We start from the raw sequence: 6,204 nt of genomic DNA, 5'->3' as shown, positions 1-6,204 counted from the left end.
GATACGAATTATGTTAAGCAAATTCTCAAATTAAAACAAATATTTCTCTGTCTGGTTAAAAGAAAATAGTATAGTTGGAGGATTAAAGCTTTAATAATTTTAAGTGCTTGCAAATATTTTCGAAACATTTAAAAAGATTTGAAAGAATTTTAGAAAAATTAAAAATTTCAAGGAACGTTATCCGGCGTTATGTGATTAAACAGGCTTTGAAAGATTTAATAATTTTTGAAAGAATTTTGAAAGTTGTTACAGATTTCAAGATGTTTGACAGGATTTCCCTTGATTTTTGTGTAATTACTAGAAATTTAATAAGATTTAAGGGATTTTATAAATTTCAAGATATTTCAAGGGACTTTTTAAATTAAAAAAAAAATTTCATACGTTTTCAAAAAATTTCAGAAGGATTAAAAAAGGTATCCAGAATGGGAATCACATTCAAAATACTCTAAGTGATTGTAATCTATTTCTAGAGATCTTTAGGAACTAAAGTAAATGAAATTTAAGGAGACTTTCCAGATTTATAAAGATTTCAGACATTTTAGAATATCTAAGGGATTTTTAGGATTTCAAAAGGAATTATAAAATTTCTAGGGATTTCTAGAGGTTTCTAAGGATTCGAAAAGATTCACGAGTTTTTTAGGAACATTGAGAAGATCTCAACCAATTTCAAGGGATCTTTAAAGATTTATTCGACAGGTATTATATGAGATGTATATTATATATTCTACACCAGATTAAAAAAAATTAACCCCTGAAATAAATATTTAAGAAATTGTCTGAGACCCGGCATACTTTTTAATTGACAGAAATTCCTTTATTTATGTTGCAGGTGAGTCTTGTTAAAGGGTTTAAACCAATAAGTGAGTAAATTAGCAACATAGATTAAAAGTTGATAATGAACGTCAGGTGTCTAAAAAAGATGAAATCTCAAAATAATATTAGAAGATAATTTATTGATGAATTTAAATGAAGACTTGCGAATGACAAATGGATAAGAAACAAGAACGAAAACTTACAGGATCAACAAACGAATTTTTCGGCAGCAGATTTTCAAATATAAAATTTGGATAAAATTATAGAATTATGAGTACCTAAAAATATTGAAGATGTGAAGCTATTAATTTTTATTTTATTTTAGGTGGACGAAAACAGAATTGTCTTTGCACAGTTTCTCATTTCATTCATTTTGAAACTTTTCGGGAATTTTTTAAAAGAATTTTTCGGGCCTATTTAATTTTCTGACCACAAATGCGAATTTTATCGCAAAAAAATATTTTCTAGCGCAGTAAAAATGTTTAATTTTAGATCCAAAAATATTAATTTCAAACGAAAAAGATCATTTTCGAATAAACAATTGCATTTTAAATAAAAAAAGAGGGACTTTCAAATGGATAAAATTCGTTCTCTGCCAAAAAAGACGAGGTGGAAACTAATAAAAATCAATTTTTAACCAAAAAGAGTTTTTAATGGGATAGGTAAATTTTTAAAGAAAGATATGAACATCCATGCAAAAAATACATTAAAAGAAATTAGTTTCACTTTTACTCAAGTAGTTTAAATTTAAATTGAAGTTATGAATCTTTAACTGGATTAGTTAAATTTTGAGTTTAAAAAAATTAATTTTTAAATAAAAAAAAATAATTTTGAACTAAGAAAAGAATTTTCAATTAAAATCATGAACCTCTAACAAAAAAAAAGTTTTCCATAAATCTTACCAGAGTGGTTCAGTTTTTAATTTAAAAGAAATCCATTCTTGACCAAAAATCGAATTTACATTTTCTGTCAAAAAAATTCATTTTTAACAACAAACAACAAAAAGAACTTTATAAAAATAGGTGAAATTTTAACAACAAAAAGATATGAATTTTTAACAACAATAGTGAATTTGCAAGAAATAATACAATTTTTGATTTAAAATATAATTGTCAGGAGGAAGTTTCTGAAAAATTAGAAGTATCAATATAAATACAGGGTAAATAAATTACTAGTAAAAATATTTTATAATTAATAGTCTATAAAAAAAGTTAAACATATACTTTTTGTGAATAAATGAAAATAATTTCAAGAAATAGCATTCCTGATATCGAGCCCAGAAATGGAGTGAAAAAAACTTTTAAAAAGTGGTTTTTTGTAGAAATTGAAGATTAAAGATTTTAGGTTAGAATGAGGAAGCTGCATAAAATGAGATAAAAAGATATTTTGATTCTTTAGTAGTGGGACGTCATTCTTCGCGGGAAAATTCAAACTACCTGAATTATGCAAATTAAAAAAATGAACAAAATTGTTTTATAAGTATATATTTCAATGTATATAAGTCTCTTAACATATTTCATGTATTATTATCAAATAATAATAAATCATAATTACGAAGAAAATAATTGAAATCGTTCTCTCTCTCTCTTTCTCGCCATTTACCCATCTACTTCTATTACCTCTACTTCCCTGCCAATCACTTTACCAATCCACTTCCCTATACTTCTGCAACTTCTTCCTCCTCTCCTTTCCTCTCTCCTTGCTGCAATAGCTAACATTCATCTTTTCTTACTTCTCTTTACCAGCCCATACTTCCCCTCCCCTACTCACCCATACTACCTCTCTATCTTTCTCCTTACTTCCCATTACTACTTCTATTTTCTTACTTCTACTCGCATAATTTCCGTTACTTTCACTTCTCTCATTCCCATTACTTCCCTACCTGCACTTCTTCTCAATTCCCCTCTCACCAATTCATCTAATTTATCTCTCCTCAGTACACCCACCGCTTAATCTTTCTTGCACAGGTTCTTCCTCCTATAATTCCCCCTCTTCTCATTTCTACAGCTGACAATCCTCTTCTCCTACTCATTTCTCTTCACTTCTCGCCCTTACTTTCGATCATGTCTTATATGTCTTATATTATCCACTCTCCTTTTTTTCATACCTCTCCTTAATTGACCTGCTTTCCTAACTTGATACACCGTTTGCCCTCTCGTTTATAACATATTCCTCCTCTGCTTCCCACTTTACTCACTTCTACAGCTAACATGTATTTGTACGCACTTCCTTTTTCCAGTCCTTACTTACCCTCCTCTACTCATCAGCACTAACCTACTATGCTTCCCCTCTTTTAGCTCTACTATTCACCCTCACGTCCAATCATTTCACTTACTTCCCCCACTTCCACTCACTTCACTGACTTCCTCGTATTTCCAATCTCTTCCACTACTCCGTTTCCTAATTTTGCACAACTTTCTCATCTTTCCCACCCCCTGTTCCACCTAACTTCCCCTACTGCGTCTCTCCTCATTTCCTCTCACTCCCCCTGTCCTGAATTTACCTACTTCCCCCTGTCCATTATTTTACCACCTTTGCATACTTTCGCTTCCATAATTTCCCGTAATAAGCCCTATTTCCTCTTTTCACACTTCCCCTACCACTCCTCCCCTCAGTTTATATCACTTCCCCTAATGACCTTCTCCTCACTATACTGTTTGGAAAATAGTATACCGGAGTGAACGAACGGATAGATACCGGACCAAAACTAGAAGGGTTTCTGCTCTAGGCATAGTGGGGCAAAAAAAGTCGTGGGCGAATTGATTTTCAGAAGACAATTATTATCCGATTTCAAATTTTTAAAAATGTGATTGAATGAAATTTTGCATCCAAATATCATGGTGGATTTAAATTTTTTTATTTAATAACAAATTTGAACAAAATGGACTTTTGAAGTATACCAGTTTTTGAAAAAGCTTTCATTCAATAAAAAATGCCCGAAAAATTAGAAGCAACTATCCAAAAATGATGTCTAATAGCAATGCAAATGTTAAAAAATGTATTGAATTTTTTATAAACAAATAAATAAATGAAAATAGTTTTGTGGGGATTGGCGGCGATTCTTCAGTTGATTCGCACTAAATTTGAACAATTGGCAAACAAAAGAGTTTTTTATTTGAATTAATAATACTTAATAAATAATTTGTTATTTTGAAATTAATTTTTAGAAACAAATATCCATATTTGGTATTTTTGATGGAATAAATCGTAAAGTTTTTTTTATGAATGCAAATACTGACTTACTGCATTAGCTTTTATTCTCAGCTGTTCTGTGCATAACAAGTTTAAGAACTGATTTCGTTAAGCCAGAAAGACCATTGCTTCTAAAAGCTGCAGCAATTCTTCTAGAAACTAACTAATAGTACTAACTCTGATCATTTTATTAGTACTGACTCCGATTATTTTAGCATAGTATGTTATTTTTTAAATTAAACCGATCAATTCCGTTAACCGAAAAAGAAAGTCAAGTAGTAATTAAGTTTCTTTAATAAATCATCAATCATTATCAACTCATGACAAGGAATTATTGCCAAGTAATGTTAATTATATTCCACAAGAAGAAAAATGTTAATTATATTCCGCAAAAAAAAAATATTAGTTTACAAATGCATTAATCGAGACAAATTTGTTTACTACATTTTTAATAAAAATAAAAATAGTGGATCTTTACCTTACTATCAAAAAAGTTGAAATAATATGTTAAAAACAGTAGATTACACAAAAAAAGTTTAAATGCTGAAAATAACCAAATAATTAATTTGTTAACTAAGTTTGGTTAAACGATTATCAAATTTAATTGATTCATAGCAAACTATCATTGCTAAATAACTGGCTGTTAATTTCTTGCAAAATTGGTATTTTATTAATAAATACATAAAATCATAAAAATTGGTTGAAACAATTGTTGTTTACGATAAAAAATTGTTTACTGTCATTAAAATATTCGTAAAATTTCAGTAGTTATTTACATTTAATTGCATTGAAAAAATCAAGTTTGTACCTCCAAAAATAGCAAAATAGTGCAATTTATTAATTAAGATAGTTTAAACAATTATTAACTTGTATTTGGTGGCCAAATATGTTAATAATTTTTTTTCTCCAAGTAATATATGATCAATTCCGTAGATAAAACTGTATTCCATCCAAAATACCTGATATGGATATTAGTTTATAAAAAATTCTTTTAAAATAAGAAGTTATGTATTAACTTTGAATAATTCCACCAGAAAAATCTTTTTGTCCATAAATTGTTCAAATTTAATGCTAATCAAGTGTGGAATCGTCGCCCACTCCTACGAAAACATTTTCATTGACTTATTTATTTATAACAAATTCAATCAATTTTTTAACATTTGCATTGCAATTGGACATCTTTTTTGGATAGTTGCCTTTAGTTTTCTATCTATTTTTAATTGAATCAAAGCATTTTTTTAAACCGGTATACTTCAAAAGCAAAGTTTTATTTTTTATTTAGGTTATTAAATAAACAAAAATTTTAGAATCGGGTATGACAGTTCAATGCGGCATTTCATTAGCTTTCATTAAAAAAAAGTTAAGATCGGATAATAATTGTCTTCTGAAAATCAATTTGTCGACGGACGTTTTTTTTTGCCCCATTGTGGGGGCTACGAAACCCTAAAAAGAAGAAGAAGCAGAAGATGGGAAACAAGTAAAAAGAGTTATATTTTTTGATTCTTCAATCTGTCTATTACTATATTAAAAATGAGATTTAAGTCAAATTCTTTTAAAACATTGTGTATTTTTTATCCTTAATGAAAAAATTCCATTTTCAGTAAAAATGTTGCTTATCTAGTTCTGCAATGCAACCCTTTTTTCTTCATTCATTTTTGTCAACACAAGGGAGGTAAAATTGCTAATTTTTTTAATGAGGAGGAGAAGGAGCTTATCAACAATAGATCGACGTAGCAAAACCTTAATAAGGGCGTACACCCTGTTTCCGCAAAGGCCGATTCAATTATCGATTTGAAAGTTTGTTCTTGGTCTGAATGCTTTTAACAACTTTGCCACCAGAACGCTAAGTAATCCACGCTTTTCCGAACCAACTAAAATACTAGTTTGTTGCTGTGGTAGGATTATCCCAACAATTTTCTAAGACTTGTATTTTATTTATTTTCAAATACCGGCTCTATTTATAAATTTATAATTAATTAGGAACCTATTTCTCGACATTTTTGTATTGAAGTTTGTTTCATCAGAAATGCGATGATCCCTTTTAATCACTCTTAAAGAAAATTTATAATAGGAAATTCAGTATAGGTTTTAAATCGTTTTCCTGTGAATATTTTTTAAACTTTTGGCGGTTCTAGGAAAAATATTATAAGAAAATAAGTTTTTAAATAAATACGCCAAACTCTCGCTTTCAGTCATCCC

This window comes from Belonocnema kinseyi, chromosome 10, assembly GCF_010883055.1.
Source record: "Belonocnema kinseyi isolate 2016_QV_RU_SX_M_011 chromosome 10, B_treatae_v1, whole genome shotgun sequence".
NCBI classification, from domain to species: Eukaryota; Metazoa; Arthropoda; class Insecta; order Hymenoptera; family Cynipidae; genus Belonocnema; species Belonocnema kinseyi.
Note: the sequence above shows the minus strand (reverse complement) of the source record.